Genomic DNA, 21,672 nt, shown 5'->3' with positions numbered 1-21,672 from the left:
TACGAAACCACAAAATTGAAACGGGAGAGAAACAGCGACCAACGAGCCTGTCTAGGATTTACCGCTTGGCAGACTCGAGATAAGTCAGATTCTTGTGATCTGTCAAGACCACCACGCAATGCTTGGCTCCTTCAAGCCAATGTCCCACTCCTCGAATGCCCACTTCATAGCCAACAACTACCGATTGCCAGCATCATAATTACGCTCAGCAGGCGAAAACTTTCTCGAAAAGAAAGCGCATGGCTTCATCACAGAGCAATCAGAACTTCTCTGAGACAAAACAGCCCCTGCTCCAATTTCAGAAGCATCAACCTCGACCTGAAAAGGGAGCGAAACATCTGGCTGACACAACACAGGAGGCGAAGAGAAACGACGTTTCAACTCCTGAAAAGCCTCAACGGCCGCAGAGGACCAATTCACCACATCAGCACCCTTCTTGGTCAAATCAGTCAACGGTTTAACAACACTAGAAAAATTAGCGATGAAGCGACGGTAAAAATTGGCAAAGCCCAGAAATTTCTGAAGGCTCTTCACAGATGTAGGCCGAGTCCAATCATAAATAGCTTGGACTTTAACAGGATCCATCTCGATAGTAGAAGGGGAAAAAATGAAGCCCAAAAAGGAAACCTTCTGAACTCCAAAGTGACACTTAGATCCCTTCACAAACAAGGAATTAGCATGAAGGACCTGGAACACCATTCTGACCTGCTTCCCATGGGACTCCCAATCATCCGAAAAGACCAAAATATCATCCAAATATACGATCATGAATCTATCCAGATACTTTCGGAAGATGTCATGCATAAAGGACTGAAACACAGAGGGAGCATTAGAAAGGCCGAATGGCATCACCAGGTACTCAAAATGACCCTCGGGCGTATTAAATGCTGTTTTCTATTCATCGCCCTGTTTAATACGCACGAGATTATACGCCCCTCGAAGGTCTATCTTGGTGAACCAACTAGCCCCCTTAATCCGAGCAAATAAATCAGACAGTAGAGGCAAAGGGTACTGAAATTTGACCGTGATTTTATTAAGAAGGCGGTAATCTATACAATGTCTCAGAGAACCATCCTTCTTGGCCACAAAAAAGAACCCTGCTCCCAATGGTGACGACGACGGGCAGATATGCCCTTTCTCCAAGGACTCCTTTATATAACTCCGCATAGCGGCGTGTTCTGGCACAGACAAATTGAAAAGTCGTGCCTTAGGGAACTTGCTACCAGGAATCAAATTAATAGCACAATCACAATCCCTATGAGGAGGTAGAGTACTAGACTTGGGCTCATCAAATACATCCCGGTAATCCGACAAAAACTCAGGGACTTCAGAAGGAGTGGAGGAAGAAATTGACAATAATGAAACATCCCCATGTACCCCTTGACAACCCCAACTGGACACCGACATTGATTTCCAATCCAATACTGGATTATGGACCTGCAGCCATGGCAAACCCAACACGACCACATCATGCAGGTTATGCAACACCAAAAAGCGAATATCCTCCTGATGCGCAGGAGCCATGCACATGGTCAACTGGGTCCAGTACTGAGGCTTATTCTTGGCCAAAGGCGTAGCATCAATTCCCCTCAAAGGAATGGGATGCTGCAAGGGCTCCAAGAAAAAAACCACAGCGCCTGGCAAACTCTAAGTCCATCAAATTCAGGGCAGCGCCTGAATCCACAAATGCCATAGCAGAATAGGATGACAAAGAGCAAATCAGTGTAACGGACAGAAGAAATTTAGGCTGTACAGTACCAATGGTGACGGACCTAGCGAACCGCTTAGTGCGCTTAGGACAATCAGAGATAGCATGAGTGGGGTCACCACAGTAAAAACACAGCCCATTCTGACGTCTATGTTCTTGCCGTTCAGCTCTGGTCAAAGTCCTATCACATTGCATAGGCTCAGGCCTCTGCTCAGAGGATACCGCCAAATGGTGCACAGTTTTGCGCTCCCGTAAGCGCCGATCGATCTGTATGGCCAAGGACATTGATTCATTCAGACCAGCAGGCGTTTGGAACCCCACCATAACATCCTTAAGGGCTTCAGAAAGACCCTTTCTGAAAATTGCTGCCAGGGCACACTCATTCCATTGAGTAAGCACAGACCACTTTCTGAACTTCTGGCAATATACCTCCGCTTCATCCTGGCCCTGACACAAAGCCAGCAAAATTTTCTCTGCCTGATCCACAGAATTCGGTTCATCATAAAGCAAACCCAACGCCAGAAAAAACGCATCTACATTACGCAATGCAGGATCTCCTGGCACCAGGGCGAATGCCCAGTCTTGAGGGTCGCCACGCAACAAAGAAATAATGATTTTTACTTGCTGAATAGGGTCACCAGAAGAGCGGGGTTTCAGAGCAAGAAACAGTTTACAATTGTTTTTGAAATTCTGAAATTTAGATCTATCCCCAGAAAACAAATCAGGAATTGGAATTCTAGGCTCCAACATAGGATTCTGAACTACATAATCTTGAATGTTTTGTACCCTTGCAGTGAGTTGATCTACACTAGAGGACAGACCTTGAATTTCCATATCCACACCTAAGTTCTGAACCACCCAGAGTTTAAGGGGAAAAGAAAGGCAAAACACACTGCAGAGAAAAAAAAAATGGTCTCAGAACTTCTCTTTTCCCTCTATTGAGATGCATTAACACTTTGTGGGCCAGCTGTACTGTTATGGACCTGGTGGTTAGGTGCACCAGGAATGACCTGATAGTTAAACACGGAATCAGGACGAGCTCTGGGGAAATGGGAACTCTGCTGACCGCAAATCCTACTCCTATCAACTCAACTAGAAATAGCCGTGGAGCGTGCCTGACTCTGCCTAGATGCCTCTTCACAGCCTAAGAGCTAACTACCCCTAAAGAAAGGAAACAAAGCCTCACTTGCCTCAGAGAAATTTCCCCAAAGGTAAAAGCAGCCCCCCACAAGTATTGACTGTGAGATAAGAGGAAATCACAAACACAGGATGAAATAGGTTTTAGCAAAGAGAGGCCAGACTAACTAAACAGATTGAGGATAGAAAAGGGATCTTTGCGGTCAACACAAAAAGCTACAAAAACCACGCAGAGTGTGCAAAAAATACCCCCTCACCGACTCACGATGCGGTGGTGCCACTCTGCACCCCCAGAGCTTCCAGCTAGCCAGGTAGTTTCATGATAGCAAGCTGGACTAGGACTTAGCAAGAAAAACCATATGTAACAATTGAACAAGCAGGAACTTAGCTTGTGCTGAAGTAGACAGGTCCTCAGAAAGATCCAGGAGAGATCTGAACCAGTACTAGAACATTGACAGCTGGCAAGGAATAACGATCTGAGTGGAGTTAAATAGAGAATCCAGCCTAGCCCTAAGCGAGGGCAGCTGGAGAAGGAATCTCATAACCAGCAGCTCCACTCACAGCCACCAGAGGGAGTCCACGGACAGAACTCACCGAAGTACCATTCATGACCACAGGAGGGAGTTCGAGAACGGAATTCACAACACCTAACTCTGTGGATCAGGCAGAGAAAATCTTGCTAGCTTTGTGTCAAGGTCAGGATGAAGCGGAGGTATATTGCCAGAAGTTTAGAAAGTGGTCTGTGCTTACTCAATGGAATGAGTGTGCCCTTGCAGCAATTTTCAGAAAAGGTCTTTCTGAAGCCCTTAAGGATGTTATGGTGGGGTTTCCCACGCCTGCTGGTCTGAATGAATCAATGTCCTTGGCCATTCAGATCGATCGGCGCTTGCGTGAACGCAAGGTTGTGCGCCATTTGGCGGTGTCCTCTGAGCAGAGGCCTGAGCCTATGCAATGTGATAGGACTTTGACCAGAGCTGAACGGCAAGAACACAGATGTCAGAATGGGCTGTGTTTTTACTGTGGAGACCCCACTCATGCTATCTCTGATTGTCCTAAGCGCACTAAGCGGTTCGCTAGGTCCGTCACCATTGGTACTGTACAGCCTAAATTTCTTTTGTCCGTTACTCTGATTTGCTCTTTGTCGTCCTACTCTGTTATGGCATTTGTGGACTCAGGCGCTGCCCTGAATTTGATGGACTTGGAGTTTGCCAGGCGCTGCGGTTTTTTCTTGGAGCCCTTGCAGTATCCTATTCCATTAAGGGGAATTGATGCTACGCCTTTGGCCAAGAATAAGCCTCAGTACTGAACTCAATTGACCATGTGCATGGCTCCTGCACATCAGGAAGATGTTCGCTTTTTGGTGTTGCATAATTTGCATGATGTGGTCGTGTTGGGTTTGCCATGGCTACAGGTCCATAATCCAGTATTGGATTGGAAATCAATGTCTGTGTCCAGTTGGGGTTGTCAGGGGGTACATGGTGACGTTCCGTTGTTGTCAATTTCTCCTTCTACTCCTTCTGAAGTCCCTGAGTTTTTGTCGGATTACCGAGATGTATTCGATGAGCCCAAGTCCAGTGCCTTACCTCCTCATAGGGATTGTGATTGTGCTATTAATTTGATTCCTGGTAGTAAATTTCCTAAGGGACGACTTTTCAATTTATCTGTGCCGGAACACGCCGCTATGCGGAGTTATATAAAGGAGTCCTTGGAGAAAGGGCATATTCGCCCGTCGTCGTCACCGTTGGGAGCAGGGTTCTTTTTTGTGGCCAAGAAGGATGGTTCTCTGAGGCCTTGTGTAGATTACCGCCTACTCAATAAAATCACGGTCAAATTTCAGTACCCTTTGCCTCTACTGTCTGATTTGTTTGCTCGGATTAAGGGGGCTAGTTGGTTCACCAAGATAGATCTTCGAGGGGCGTATAATCTTGTGCGTATTAAACAGGGCGATGAATGGAAAACAGCATTTATTACGCCCGAGGGCCATTTTCAGTACCTGGTGATGCCATTCGGGCTTTCTAATGCTCCATCTGTGTTTCAGTCCTTTATGCATGACATTTTCCGAAAGTATTTGGATAGATTCATTATTGTATATTTGGATGATATTTTGGTCTTTTCGGATGATTGGGAGTCTCATGTGAAGCAGGTCAGAATGGTGTTCCAGGTTCTTCGTGCTAATTCTTTGTTTGTGAAGGGGTCTAAATGTCTCTTCGGAGTTCAGAAGATTTCCTTTTTGGGTTTCATTTTTTCCCCTTCTACTATCGAGATGGATCTTGTTAAAGTTCAGGCCATTTATGATTGGACTCAGCCTACATCTGTGAAGAGCCTTCAGAAATTCTTGGGCTTTGCTAATTTTTACCGTCACTTCATCGCTAATTTTTCTAGTGTTGTTAAACCGTTGACTGATTTGACCAAGAAAGATGCTGATGTGGTGAATTGGTCCTCTGCGGCCGTTGAGGCTTTTCGGGAGTTGAAACGTCGTTTCTCTTCGGCCCCTGTGTTGTGTCAGCCAGATGTTTCGCTCCCTTTTCAGGTCGAGGTTGATGCTTCTGAGATTGGAGCAGGGGCTGTTTTGTCTCAAAGATCTTCTGATGGCTCTGTGATGAAGCCATGTGCTTTCTTTTCTAGAAAGTTTTCGCCTGCTGAGCGTAATTATGATGTTGGCAATCGGGAGTTGTTGGTTATGAAGTGGTGGGCGATCGAGGAGTGGCGACATTGGCTTGAGGGAGCCAAGCATCGCGTAGTGGTCTTAACGGATCACAAAAATCTGACTTATCCCGAGTCTGCTAAGCGGTTGAATCCTAGACAGGCTCGATGGTCGCTGTTTTTCTCCCGTTTCAATTTTGTGGTTTCATACCTTCCGGGTTCTAAGAATGTGAAGGCCGATGCCCTTTCAAGGAGTTTTGTGCCTGATTCCCCGGGAGTTCCTGAGCTGGCTGGTATTGTCCAAGAGGGGGTAATTCTGTCTGCCATCTCACCCGATTTGCGGCAGGCGCTGCAGGAGTTTCAGGCTGATGGACCTGACCGTTGTTCAGCAGAAAAACTGTTTGTCCCTGATAGATGGACTAGTAGAGTTATCTCTGAGGTTCATTGTTCGGTGTTGGCTGGTCATCCTGGGATTTTTGGTACCAGAGATTTGGTGGCTAGGTCCTTTTGGTGGCCTTCCTTGTCACGGGATGTGCGTTCTTTTGTGCAGTCTTGTGGGACTTGTGCTCGGGCCAAGCCCTGCTGTTCTCGTGCCAGTGGGTTACTTTTGCCCTTGCCAGTCCCGAAAAGGCCTTGGACGCATGTTTCCATGGATTTTATTTCAGATCTCCCTGTCTCTCAAAGGATGTCGGTCATCTGGGTGGTTTGTGATCGCTTCTCTAAGATGGTCCATTTGGTACCCTTGCCTAAGTTACCTTCCTCCTCTGATTTGGTTCCACTATTTTTCCAGCATGTGGTTCGTTTGCATGGCATTCCGGAGAACATCGTGTCGGACAAAGGCTCCCAGTTTGTTTCAAGGTTTTGGCGGTCCTTTTGTGCTAAGATGGGCATTGATTTGTCTTTCTCTTCGGCTTTCCATCCTCAGACAAATGGCCAAACCGAACGAACTAATCAGACTTTGGAGACCTATCTGAGATGCTTTGTTTCTGCTGATCAGGATGATTGGGTGACCTTCTTGCCATTGGCTGAGTTCACCCTTAATAATCGGGCCAGTTCGGCTACTTTGGTTTCGCCTTTTTTTTTGTAATTCTGGTTTCCATCCTCGTTTTTCTTCAGGGCAGGTTGAGCCTTCGGACTGTCCTGGTGTGGATTTTGTGGTGGACAGGTTGCAGCAAATTTGGACTCATTTAGTGGACAATTTGACATTGTCCCAGGAGAAGGCTCAACGTTTTGCCAACCGCCGTTGCTGTGTTGGTCCCCGACTTCGTGTTGGGGATTTGGTTTGGTTGTCGTCTCATCATGTCCCTATGAAGGTTTCTTCTCCTAAGTTTAAGCCTCGTTTCATTGGTCCTTATAAGATTTCTGAAATTCTCAATCCTGTGTCGTTTCGTTTGGCCCTTCCAGCTTCTTTTGCCATCCATAATGTGTTCCATAGGTCGTTGTTGCGGAGATATGTGGCGCCTATGGTTCCCTCCGTTGACCCTCCTGCTCCGGTGTTGGTCGAGGGGGAGTTGGAGTATGTGGTGGAGAAGATTTTAGATTCTCGTATTTCGAGACGGAAACTTCAATACCTGGTCAAATGGAAGGGCTATGGTCAGGAGGATAATTCCTGGGTTTTTGCCTCCGATGTCCATGCGGCCGAGTTGGTTCGTGCCTTTCATTTGGCTCGTCCTGATCGGCCTGGGGGCTCTGGTGAGGGTTCGGTGAGCCCTCCTCAAGGGGGGGTACTGTTGTGAATTCCATTCTTGAACTCCCTCCTGTGGTCATGAATGATACTTCGGCGAGTTCTGTCCGTGGACTCCCTTTGGTGGCTGTGAGTGGAACTGCTGGTTCTGAGGTTGCTCCCTCAGCTGCCCTCGTTTGCGGCTAGGCTGGCTTCTCTATTTAACTCCACTCAGATCGTTACCCCATGCCAGCTGTCAATGTATTAGCACTGGTTCAGATCTCTCTCGGATCTTTCTGATGACCTGTCTACTCCAGCGAAGCTAAGTCCCTGCTAGTTCATTTTGTTGTTCATTTTGTACTGAATATATTTCTTAGTACTTGCTAAGTTCTAGTCCAGCTTGCTAACATGATATTGCCTTGCTAGCTGGAAGCTCTGGGTTGCAGAGTGGCACCTCCGCACCGTGAGTCGGTGCGGGGGTCTTTTTACACACTCTGCGTGGCTTTTTGTAGTTTTTTGTGCTGACCGCATAGATCCCTTTCCTACCCTCAGTCTATCTAGTAAGTCTGGCCTCCTTTGCTGAAACCTGTTTCATCCCTGTGTTTGTGACTTTCCTCTTAACTCACAGTTAATATATGTGGGGGGCTGTCTTTACCTTTGGGGGAATTTCTCTGAGGCAAGGTAAGGCTTATTTTCCTATCTTTAGGGGTAGTTAGCTCTTAGGCTGTGAAGAGGCGTCTAGGGAGAGTTAGGTACGCTCCACAGCTATTTCTAGTGTGTGTGTTATAGGATTAGGATTTGCGGTCAGCAGAGTTCCCACTTCCCAGAGCTCGTCCTGTTTTCTAGTTTAACCATCAGGTCATTCCAGGTGCACCTAACCACCAGGTCCATAACAATCAGGTAAAAAAGTTTGGATTTCTCTGTAATTATGCATCACAAATAGGACATATTTGATCTCATTAGAATGCCAATGTTAATACGAGATGAATGCTGGGTTTGATATGATTATGACATGTTCTGTAGCGGAGATACAGCCATTAGAGTAACTTGTGTTAGAGTTACCAAGACTGAAGAAAGAGGAGGGTGATCTTAACTCAGCCCTTTCTGTGATGTCACAGGCTGCAGGTTATAAGTTTTTGGCAGGCTTCCAGCAGTCAGTTTTTACCTGAAGAGCCCTGACTGCAAGTCCTAATGCACTGGGACGTATGGGAACTCCACTAGCCTGGTTGCCTGCAATGCTCTGAACACATGTAAGTGTTATTTCTCAGTTATTCCCTGTTTTTTTTTATAATTACCTTTGTACATATTTGCAATTGTCTCATATTGTAACATCTTTATATAACTGTTTATAAACACTGCCTAAACTTTATGGAGTATAATATTTAATACTAGTTCGTTCTTCCTGTTCTAAAACGTACCCTGTCTCCTGAAGGGTATTACGCTACTGTTTGGGGTTAGCTTCGGACCCGTTTAATCAAAGCTGGTGGCAGCAATACCGTGTGCAGGCCTTTGGGTGTCATTGTAGTGACTGCGGCGTTGATAATTATTTTTCCTGCCTGAGTGGGAGTAGTTTATCGCGTCGCTGCAGCGAGCCCAATAGCCAGTACATAGCAGGCAGCTTTTCTGGCGACTAATTACCCTAGGTGCAGTACCTAATCTGACCTGACAGTAAGGGGGGGTGCCAGAGAGCTGCAAGGTTTAAGTGGAACTGTAAGCGGGATATTCATAGATCCCTGTAGTTCATGGTATATTAAAGAGCAGTGGGATACCTAAAATAAGCCCCTGCTGTAAACTAAAAGGTCAATAGCCTTGTGTGTGTTTTTTTTTTATCACATTGTAGCAGTGGAGGGATAACTAAGATAAGCCCCCCTGCACATGTCATAGCCGTCTGTTGGCCTAAAGTCACCCTAATCCGTGACGTAGGGGTGACGGTCACGGTGTGAATCGTGACAAAGTCTGAGGGTCTGTTTGAAAACCTTATCATGCCTTTCAGATTATCTAATGCACCTGCTGTGTTTCAAAATTTTATGAATCATATTTTCTTTGATTGCATTGGAAGATTTGTTGTAATATACCTCGATGATATTCTAATTTTCTCGCCAGACTTGGACACTCACCAGAAACATGTCCGTGTGGTGTTACAGAGACTGAAGGAAAACTGTGCTTTTTCTGTTCAGAAAATCTCTTTCTTGGGGTTTATCTTGTCAGCAGAAGGGTTTAAGATGGACCCTGGGAAGGTGCATGCCTTAACTGATTGACTTCAACCTGGTGATCTTAAGGCTTTGCAGCCTTTTTTGGGATTCGCCAACTATTATAGAAAATGTATCAAGGGGTTTTCACAAACTGCTAAACCACTTACTGACCTTACACATATGGGGGCAAATCTCAATGTTTGGTCGTCGGGTGCTATCAGGGCTTTTGTAAGATTAAGAGTGTTTTATGTCCGCACCCATTGTGATCCAACCTGATCTCCAAGAACCATTCATTGTGGAGGTGGATGCTTCGGAGATCAGAGTGGGGGCTGTCTCATTACGGGGGCCCAAAACTCTGACTAACCTACATCCATGTGCTTTTCTTTCTAAAACATTTTCACTGGCGGAGAGAAATTATGATGTTGGGAATTAGGTGTTACTTGCTGTCAAATTGGCCTTTGAGTAGTGTTGAGCATTCCGATACCGCAAGTATCGGGTATTGGCCGATACTTGCGGTATCGGAATTCCGATACCGAGATCCAATACTTTTGTGGTATCGGGAATCGGAATCGGAAGTTCCCAGTGTATGGTTCCCAGGGTCTGAAGGAGAGGAAACACTCCTTCAGGCCCTGGGATCCATATCCATGTAAAAAATAAAGAATTAAAATTAAAAATAGGGATATACTCACCCTCTGACGCGCCCTGGTAGTAACCGGCAGCCTGCTTTGCTTAAAATGAGCGCGTTCAGCACCTTCCATGACGTCACGGCTTCTGATTGGTCGCATGCCGCTCATGTGACCGCCACACGACCAATCACAAGCCGCGACGTCATTCTCAGGCCCTAAACTCCTCATTCTAGGAATTTAGGACCTGAGAATGACGTATTGGTCACTCGTGCAGTTGTATACTGATTAGGGAGGCCTATACCATTCATCTACTTGTTCTAGGATATAGTGAAATGAGATCTAATGTGCTCATATTATGCACACATCAGCCATTTTGACTCTGGTATATTATTTTTTCCCCATACTAACATCTTATATACATGAATTATAGGAAGCCAGTGTTCGGCCTACACGTTTTGTTATCTACATGGTAGTACTTGTATTATGACCTGTACCATCTCCCCATTTGTGTTCCATTGTTGTCACAGTATTTTTTATGAAATGTGCATTTAATAAAGAGTTTTTTCTATTGATTATAGCTACTCCTTTTGGTCGTTTTCTTGTGTGGTCTCCACATCCCCCCAGGGTCTAAGAATGTGAAAGCTGATGCCTTATCTCCTAGTTTAGAATCCATTTCTCCTCCAGAACCTCCATCCTCCATTATTCCTCAGGGTATTGTGGTGTCTATGGTAACCTCAAAGCTGGAAGAAGAGATTTGTAAAGCCCAGCCGTTGGCTCCTTCTACTTTTGCAGGGTCCAAATTATTTGTGCCTGTGTACCTAAGATTGCGGGTGTTACAGGAATTTCATGATTCCATTTTAAGAGGTCATCCTGGGGTTACTGCCACAAGGAAAGCCATTTTTTTGTGGCCATCCATGCATAAGGATATTAAGGATTTTGTATCTGCTTGTGAAGTCTGCGCATGCGCCAAAGTCAGTCATAGCCGGCCAGCTGGGGAATTGGCTCCATTGCCTATTCCAGAAAGACGATGGACTCATTTGTCCATTGATTTCATTACTGATTTGCCTCTGCCTGATGGGAAGACTGCTATTTGGGTGGTAGTTGATCGATTCAGCGAACAAGCTCATTTTGTTCCTTTGTCAGGATTACCTAATGCAGAGACACTCTCCAGATTGTTCATCTCTCATGTTGTAAGATTACATGGGATCCCTCTGAACATTGTGTTTGATAGGGAAGTACAATTTGTGTCCAAATTTTGGAGAGCTTTTTGCAACAAACTAAGGATTGACTTGTCATTTTCATCTGCTTATCACCCTGAAGCCAATGGTCAGACTGAGAGGACAAATCAATCTTTGGAACAGATTTTAAGGTGCTTTGTGGCAGTGCAACAGGAGGACTGGTCTTTGTTTTTACCTCTCGCTGAGTTTGCTTTCAACAGTCGAGTAAACCAATCTACCTGAACCTCGCCATTCTTCTGTAGTTATGGTTTTCATCCCCATTTCCGCAAATTTTCTAGGATTAGTTCTGAATGCCCTGGGGTGGAGGTCACCGTGCAGAGACTTGGGGATGTTTGGAGGGAGGTAACAGCACGCACACGTAATCACCCGGCCGCTGCAAGAAGCCAGCAGCTGAGATTTCTGTGCCCGCTATTACAGATATGAATATTCTCTGCGCCACACGCCCATAGTCCCGGCGTGGGGAGCAGTGAGTATTCCGGCAACTGTCCTCAGCTTGTACGCGGCATATGATGTCACTGCCATGCGCTGCATACAATCATAAATCAGCTGCCGGCATCACAACACTACACTGCGAGGGAGCGCAGGGAAGGTAAGTAGAATAGTTTTTTTAAGGTTTTTCTGATGGGGGCCATGGATACCATGATACGGATGAGGGGACCATGCACATCAGAATGGGGATGAGGGGACCATGCTACCAGAATGGGAATTAAGGGGGCCTTGCATACCAGGATGTGGATGAGGGGGCCAGGCATATCAGGATGGGCATGAGCGCCATATGTACCAGGATAGGTCCGGTGCATCTTTGTTATGATTGAACTGGTGGTTAGGAGCACTAGAAATGACCAGATGAGCAAACTAGCAATACAGGACGAGCTCTGGGAAGTGGGAGCTCTGCTGACCGCAACCCCTAATCCTATCACAACAACTAGAAATAGCCGTGGAGCGTTCCTGACTCTGCCTAGACGCCTCTTCACAGCCTAAGAGCTAACTACCCCTAAAGATAGAAAATACAGCCTACCTTGCCTCAGAGAAATTCACCAAAGAAATAGGCAGCCCCCACATATATTGACTGTGAGTTAAGATGGAAGTCACAAACACAGGAATGAAACAGGTTTCAGCATAGGAGGCCAGACTTAACTAAACAGACTGAGGATAGAAAAGGTATCTTTGCGGTCAGCATAAAAAACTAACAAAAAACCACGCAGAGTGTGCAAAAGAAACCACCGCACCGACTCACGGCGCGGTGGTGCCACTCTGCATCCCAGAGCTTCCAGCTAACAAGATAAACTCATAATAGAAAGCTGGACAAAAACACAGTGGTAACAAATAAGCTAGCAGGGACTTAGCTTTTGCTGAAGTAGACAGGTCATCTGAAAGATCCAAGAGAACTGAACCAGTACTAGGACATTGACAGCTGGCATCAAGTAACGATCTGAGTGGAGTTAAATAGAGCAGCCAGCCAAGGCCTAAACGAGATCAGCTGGAGAAGGAACCTCAGAACCAGCAGCTCCACTCACAGCCACCAGAGGGAGTCCATGAACAGAACTCGCCGAAGTACCATTCATAACCACCGGAGGGAGCTTGAGAACAGAATTCACAACAGTACCCCCCCTTGAGGAGGGGTCACCGAACCCTCACCAGAGCCCCCAGGCCGATTCGGACGAGCCAAATGAAAGGCACGAACAAGATCGGCAGCATGAACATCAGAGGCAACCACCCAGGAATTATCCTCCTGACCATAACCTTTCCACCTGACTAGGTACTGAAGTTTCCGTCTCGAAATACGAGAATCCAAAATCTTCTCCACCACATACTCCAACTCCCCCTCAACCAACACTGGGGCAGGAGGATCAACGGAGGGAACCATAGGAGCCACATATCTCCGCAATAACGACCTATGGAACACATTATGGATGGCGAAAGAAGTTGGAAGGTCCAAACGAAATGACACAGGATTAAGAATTTCAGAAATCTTATAAGGACCAATGAAACGAGGCTTAAACTTAGGAGACGAAACCTTCATAGGAACAAAACGAGATGACAACCAAACCAAATCCCCAACACGAAGTCTGGGACCAACACAGCGACGGCGGTTAGCGAAACGTTGAGCCTTCTCCTGGGACAAAGTCAAATTGTTCACTACGTGAGTCCAAATTTGATGCAACCTGTCCACCACAGAATCCACACCAGGACAGTCTGAAGGCTCAACCTGCCCTGAAGAAAAACGAGGGTGGAAACCAGAATTACAGAAAAAAGGCGAAACCAAAGTGGCCGAGCTGGCCCGATTATTAAGGGCGAACTCAGCCAAAGGCAAGAAGGACACCCAATCATCCTGATCAGCAGAAACAAAGCATCTCAGATATGTTTCCAAAGTCTGATTGGTTCGTTCGGTTTGGCCATTTGTCTAAGGATGGAAAGCTGAAGAAAAAGACAAATCAATGCCCATCTTAGCACAAAAGGACCGCCAAAATCTTGAAACAAACTGGGAACCTCTGTCCGACATGATGTTCTCCGGAATGCCATGTAAACGAACCACATGCTGGAAAAACAATGGAACCAAATCAGAGGAGGAAGGCAATTTAGGCAAAGGTACCAAATGGACCATCTTAGAGAAGCGATCACAAACCACCCAGATAACTGACATCCTCTGAGAGACAGGGAGATCTGATATAAAATCCATGGAAATATGCGTCCAGGGCCTTTTCGGGACCGGCAAGGGCAAAAGCAACCCACTGGCACGAGAACAGCAGGGCTTAGCCTGAGCACAAGTCCCACAGGACTGCACAAAAGAATGCACATCTCGTGACAAGGAAGGCCACCAAAAGGATCTAGCCACCAAATCTCTGGTACCAAAGATTCCAGGATGACCAGCCAACACCGAACAATGAACCTCAGAGATAACTCTACTAGTCCATCTATCAGGGACAAACAGCTTCTCCGCTGGACAACGGTCAGGTCTATCAGCCTGAAACTCCTGCAGCACCCGCCGCAAATCAGGGGAGATGGCAGACAAAATTACCCCTTCTTTGAGAATACCAGCCGGCTCAGGAAATCCCGGAGAATCAGGCACAAAACTCCTTGAAAGGGCATCAGCCTTCACATTCTTAGAACCCGGAAGGTACGAAACCACAAAATTGAAGCGGGAGAAAAACAGCGACCATCGAGCCTGTCTAGGATTCAACCGCTTGGCAGACTCGAGATAAGTCAGATTCTTGTGATCCGTCAAGACCACCACGCGATGTTTGGCTCCTTCAAGCCAATGTCGCCACTCCTCAAACGCCCACTTCATAGCCAACAACTCTCGATTGCCCACATCATAATTGCGCTCAGCAGGCGAAAACTTTCTAGAAAAGAAAGCACATGGTTTCATCACAGAGCCATCAGAACCTCTTTGAGACAAAACAGCCCCTGCTCCAATCTCAGAAGCATCCACCTCGACCTGAAACGGGAGCGAAACATCTGGCTGACACAACACAGGGGCAGAAGAAAAACGACGCTTCAGCTCCTGAAATGCCTCAACGGCCGCAGAGGACCAATTGACCACATCAGCACCTTTCTTGGTCAAATCAGTCAATGGTTTAACAACACTAGAAAAATTAGCGATGAAGCGACGGTAAAAATTAGCAAAGCCCAGAAATTTCTGAAGGCTCTTCACAGAAGTAGGCTGAGTCCAATCATAAATGGCCTGAACTTTAACAGGGTCCATCTCGATAGTAGAAGGGGAAAAAATGAAGCCCAAAAATGAAACCTTCTGGACTCCAAAGAGACATTTAGATCCCTTCACAAACAAGGAATTAGCACGAAGGACCTGGAACACCATTCTGACCTGCTTCACATGAGACTAAAGACCAAAATATCATCCAAATATACAATCATGAATCCATCCATATACTTTCGGAAGATGTCATGCATAAAGGACTGAAACACAGATGGAGCATTAGAAAGCCCGAATGGCATCACCAAGTACTCAAAATGGCCCTCGGGCGTATTAAATGCTGTTTTCCATTTGTCGCCCCGTTTAATACGCACAAGATTATACGCCCCTCGAAGATCTATCTTGGTGAACCAGCTAGCCCCCTTAATCCGAGCAAACAAATCAGACAGTAGCGGCAAAGGGTACTGAAATTTGACGGTGATTTTATTGAGAAGGCGGTAATCTATACAAGGTCTCAGAGAACCATCCTTCTTGGCCACAAAAAAGAACCCTGCTCCCAACGGTGACGACGACGGGCGAATATGCCCTTTCTCCAAGGACTCCTTTATATAACTCCGCATTGCGGCGTGTTCTGGCACAGATAAATTGAACAGTCGGCCCTTCGGAAACTTACTACCAGGAATCAAATTAATAGCACAATCACAATCCCTATGAGGAGGTAGGGCACTGGATTTGGGCTCATCAAATACATCCCGGTAATCTGACAAGAACTCAGGGACTTCAGAAGGATGGAAAGACGAAATAGACAACAATGGGACATCCCCATGTACCCCTTGACAACCCCAACTGGATACAGACATTGATTTCCAATCCAATACTGGATTATGGAGCTGTAGCCATGGCAAACTCAAAACAACCACATCATGCAGATTATGCAACACCAAAAAGCGAGAATCCTCCTGATGTGCAGGAGCCATGCACATGGTCAATTGAGTCCAGTACTGAGGCTTATTCTTGGTCAAAGGTGTATCATCAATTCCTCTCAATGGAATAGGATACTGTAAGGGCTCCAAGAAAAACCACAGCGCCTGGCAAACTCCAAGTCCATCAAATTCAGGGCAGCGCCTGAATCCACAAATGCCATAACAGAATAGGATGACAAAGAGCAAATCAGAGTAACGAACAAAAGAAATTTTGGCTGTACAGTACCAATGGTGGCAGACCTAGCGAACCGTTTAGTGCGCTTAGGACAATCAGAGATAGCATGAGTGGAGTCACCACAGTAAAAACACAGCCCATTCTGACGTCTGTATTCTTGCCGTTCAGCTCTGGTCAAGGTCCTATCACATTGCATGGGCTCAGGCTTCTGCTCAGAAAATACCGCCAAATGGTGCACATTTTTACGCTCACGTAAGCGTTGATCGATCTGAATGGCCAAGGACATAGACTCATTCAGACCAGCAGGCGAGGGGAATCCCACCATAACATCCTTAAGGGCTTCAGACAGACCCTTTCTGAAAATTGCCACCAGGGCACACTCATTACACTGAGTAAGCACAGACTACTTTCTAAACTTCTGACAATATACCTCCGCTTCATCCTGACCCTGACACAAAGCCAGCAAAATTTTCTCTGCCTGATCCACTGAATCTGGTTCATCATAAAGCAATCCAAGCACCAGAAAAAACGCATCTACATTACGCAATGCAGGATCTCCTGGCGCAAGGGAAAATGCCCAGTCTTGAGGGTCGCCATGTAGCAAAGAAATAACGATTTTTACTTGCTGAATGGGGTCACCAGAGGAGCGGGGTTTCAAAGCAAAAAACAGTCTACAATTATTTTTGAAATTCAGGAACTTAGATCTATCCCCAGAAAACAAATCAGGAATTGGAATTCTGGGTTCTAACATCGGGTTCTGAACTACATAATCTTGAATGTTTTGTACCCTTGCAGTGAGTTGATCCACACAAGAGGACAGACCTTGAATGTCCATATCTACACCTGTGTCCTGAACCACCCAGAGATTTAGGGGAAAAGAGAAACAAAACACACTGCAGAGGAAAAAAAAAATGGTCTCAGAACTTCTCTTATCCCTCTATTGAGATGCATTAACACTTTATAGGCCAGCTGTACTGTTATGATTGAACTGGTGGTTATGAGCACTAGAAATGACCAGATGAGCAAACTAGCAATACAGGACGAGCTCTGGGAAGTGGTAGCTCTGCTGACCGCAACCCCTAATCCTATCACAACAACTAGAAATAGCCGTGGAGCGTTCCTGACTCTGCCTAGACGCCTCTTCACAGCCTAAGAGCTAACTACCCCTAAAGATAGAAAATACAGCTTACCTTGCCTCAGAGAAATTCACCAAAGAAATAGGCAGCCCCCACATATATTGACTGTGAGTTAAGATGGAAGTCACAAACACAGGAATGAAACAGGTTTCAGCATAGGAGGCCAGACTTAACTAAACAGACTGAGGATAGAAAAGGTATCTTTGCGGTCAGCATAAAAAACTAACAAAAAACCACGCAGAGTGTGGAAAAGAAACCACCGCACCGACTCACGGCGCGGTGGTGCCACTCTGCATCCCAGAGCTTCCAGCTAACAAGATAAACTCATAATAGAAAGCTGGACAAAAACACAGTGGTAACAAATAAGCTAGCAGGGACTTAGCTTTTGCTGAAGTAGACAGGTCATCTGAAAGATCCAAGAGAACTGAACCAGTACTAGGACATTGACAGCTGGCATCAAGTAACGATCTGAGTGGAGTTAAATAGAGCAGCCAGCCAAGGCCTAAACGAGATCAGCTGGAGAAGGAACCTCAGAACCAGCAGCTCCACTCACAGCCACCAGAGGGAGTCCATGAACAGAACTCGCCGAAGTACCATTCATAACCACCGGAGGGAGCTCGAGAACAGAATTCACAACAATCTTATAGTCCAAACAATACGGTATATTGCAAGGTATAATACATTATGGGATATATGTTTATTTTCTTCATTTGTTTTGTTGACTTTGAAAAAAAAATGTATATATAGTTTGGCTTCTGGGCAGGTAGATATTAGTACCCTTTTTTTGTCTCATTACATATGCATCCAGTTAAAGAGATTTTTTTTTTAACATGATGCCTATTGATGTCGAATTCTACTGTATGCCCATACAGTGGCATCAGTGAAAAGTAATGTATTTGTCAAAATATCCTCCTCATGTATACCTTTAGTGTACAGTACAAATCCATTGCCACATTTTTCAGAAATTGTTCTTCATTCCCTTATACTATACAGTAGGGAAAATCAGTATTTGATATACTGCTGATTTTGCAAGCTTTCCCACCTACAAAGAATGGAGAGGTCTGTAATTTTGATCGTAGGTACACTTCAACTGTGAGAGACAATATTAAAAGAAATCCAGAAAATCACATTGTATAATTTTTACATAATTAATATGCATTTTATTGCATGAAATAAGTATTTGATACAATAGAAAAACAGAACTTAATATTTGTTACAGAAACCTATGTTTGCAATTACAGAGGTCAGATGTTTACTGTAGTTCTTGACCAAGTTTGCACACATTGCAGCAGGGATTTTGGCTCACTCCTCCATACAAATCTTTTCCAGGTCTCTCAGGCCTTGGGACTGTCTCCAGACAACAATGAGTTTCAGCTTCCTCCAAAGAGTTTTTATTAGCTTCAGGCCTGGAGACTGGTTAAGCTACTTCAGGTCCTTGAAATGCTGTTCTTGGGGTTGTACTCATACTTCTTCTTCCTCCAAACATGGCGAGCAGAGTTGATACCAAAAAAATCTATTTTGATCTCATGTGACAACATGACCTTCTCTCATGCCTTCTCTCTATCATCCAGATGGTTATTAGCAAACTTCAAATGGTCCTGGACTTGCACTGGCGTGAGCATGATGTTGTGTTAGTTATTTAAAAATCATACAATGTGATTTTCTGCATTTTTTTATTTTTAGATTGTGTTTCTCACAGTTGATGTGTACCTACGATAAACATTACAGACCTCTTTATTCTTTGTAGGTGGGAAAACTTTCAAAATCAACAGTGTATCAAACACTTATTTTCCCCACTGTACTAATGAAATGCTAGGCTCACCTGCCATCAGTTCAGTTCACCTTCCCACCTTCTGGATTTGCCTGGGAGTTAGGTAGTGTGGTGTTAAGTAACATTCATTTAGAGTTGACACATAAATATTTGCACAGACATTCTGCTTTATAAGTAGTGCACAGCAAAAATCACTCACAAGAAGACTTATGCAACTGTACATTTAGGGTTGCATTGAATTTGTCAGTGTCATAGAATACAATAATCTCTTTCACTCATGAACAGCTGGGTCTTGTTGGACCACTGGAGAGAAAGCTGAGTACTTAATAGAGTCAACAGTCACAACCCAATGACCCACATAAATATATTACTTTGGGAATAGCTGCTGGTTAGTTCAGAAATACCAGACCAGTACGTGCTGCTACAAGTCCTCTTCAGACCACCTTCATTGCTTTTGACGATATCTGCTGGGCATCCCCCATGCTCTGAAACTTGCTGTCCCAACTGTTCAGACTCTTCACACCTTTAAATTCTTCAAACACAACATGGAAACCCATGTCTTCAGAAAAGCCTCCAGTATCCCAGCTGCTACCACATTGCCATATGAGCAGCCTTGACCCTCACCGCTATCATCTTCATCCTAACTCCTAGATTGTAAGCCAAACATCATCCTGCTCTCAGATAGGGCACCAAAAACCTGGTGACAAATTTCCTTTAGCAATTTAACCCCTTAATCCCATATGACGTACTATCCCATTGAGGTGACCTGGGAGTTAACTCCCAGGGACGGAATAGTACGTCATAGGCGATCGCCACCGAGTGTCAGCTGATTATTACAGCTGACATACGTCAGTATGTGCCAGGAGCGGTCACGGACCGCTCCTGGCACATTAACCCCCGGAACACTGCGATCAAACATAATCGCAGCGTTCCGGCGGCATAAGGAAGCATTGCGCAGGGAGGGGGCTCCCTGCCTGCTTCCCTGAGACCCTCGGAACAACGCAATGTGATCGCATTGTTCAGAGGGTCTCCTACGTCCTCCTCCCTGCAGGCCCTGGATCCAAAATGGCCGTGGGGCTCCTTCCGGGTCCCGCAGGGAGGTGGCTCATAAGCGCCTGCTCAGAGCAGGTGCCAGCAAGCCACCGTGCAGTGCCTGTCAGATCGCTGATCTGACACAGTGCATTGCAAAGTGTCAGATCAGTGATCTGACTCTATACTGTTATGTCCCCCCCTGGGGCAATGTTATAAAGTATATAAAAAAAAATATTTACATGTGTAAAAAAAAAAAAAAATTCCTGGGAAAAAAAAATAAAATAAATACATTTCTTTAAATAAAAAAAAGAAAACAATAAAAGTACACATATTTAGTATCGCCGCGTCCGCAGTAAAACTGCTGTATCAATTTTACCAAATGTGGAACAGTATAACCGCCCCCCCCCCAAAAAAAAAGAAATTCATGAATAGCTGGTTTTTGGTCATTCTGCCTCACAAAAATCAGGAAAAAAAAGTGATCAAAAAATGTCACGTGCCCGAAAATGGTACCAATAATAATGTCAACTCGCCCCGCACAAAAAAAAGTCACATGACTCTGTGGACCAAAATATGGAAAAATTATTGCTCTCAAAATGTGGAGACGGAAAAACTATTTTTTGCAATAAAAAGCATCTTTTAGTTTGTGACAGCTGCCAATCATAAAAATCCGCTAAAAAACCCACTATAAAAGTAAATCAAACCCCCTTTCATCACCCCTTAGTTAGGGAAAAATAATAAAATTAATAAAATGTATTTATTTCCCATCAGGGTTAGGGTTAGGGTTGGGGCTAAAGATAGGGTTAGGGCTAAAGTTAGGGTTGGGGCTAAAGTTAGGGTTAGGGTTGGGGTTGGGGATAAAGTTAGGGTTAGGGCTACAGTTAGGGTTGGGGCTACAGTTAGGGTTCGGGTTGGGGCTAAAGTTAGGGTTAGAGTTGGGGCTAAAGTTAGGGTTAGGGCTGCAGTTAGGGTTGGGGCTAAATTTAGGGTTTGGATTACCTTTACAGTTGGGATTAGGGTTGGGATTAGGGTTAGGGGTGTGGTTAGGGTTATGGTTGGGATTATGGTTAGGGGTGTGATGGAGTTAGGGGTGTTGTTAGGGTTGGGATTAGGGTTACGGGTGTGTTGGGGTTAGGGATGTGGTTGGGATTAGGGTTAGGGGCATGTTCAGGTTAGGGGTGTGGTGTCATGTCGGACGCTGTTCAGACCAGGTCGTCCGACAGACAGCGGTAATTCCGCTTTTGACCACTATTTGCTCATTGGCGTCTGCTAGATTTTATCTAGCTGTTCCGGGGTTAATTTACCTAATCCTTGGATTGGAAGCTGGGCCATGCCCACTGCCTTTAAATAGTTCTCCTGATCTTTGGGCGTCGCCGATTATAGCTTCTGTCTTGTGCGTTGTTATCTCGGTCTGGTGAGGAGAGCTGGTGGTTGGAGATTCGTTGCTGGTGGTGTATTTTCCTTTGTCTTATTTACTCCTTCCTATATTTGTATTTATTTTGCCCTGCACATTTATAGTGTATTCCTGAGTGACTGCGGCGTGGTGTATATTTTCCTTTATCCTTGTCTGTGCTAACTGTGGGTATTGGGGAATAACATCTTCACAGTGATGGGCGGAGGTTTCAGCCTAGAGCTGAGCTCAGGAGACAGGGTGAGGTTCGAGGCCTGGACATGCACACCTTCAGTGTAAACTCCAGGTAGAGGGTCAGTCAGGAT

Source organism: Ranitomeya variabilis, chromosome 5, assembly GCF_051348905.1.
Source record: "Ranitomeya variabilis isolate aRanVar5 chromosome 5, aRanVar5.hap1, whole genome shotgun sequence".
Taxonomy (NCBI): Eukaryota; Metazoa; Chordata; class Amphibia; order Anura; family Dendrobatidae; genus Ranitomeya; species Ranitomeya variabilis.
The sequence above is the reverse complement of the archived record's forward strand: the minus strand, read 5'-3'. Positions refer to the sequence as shown.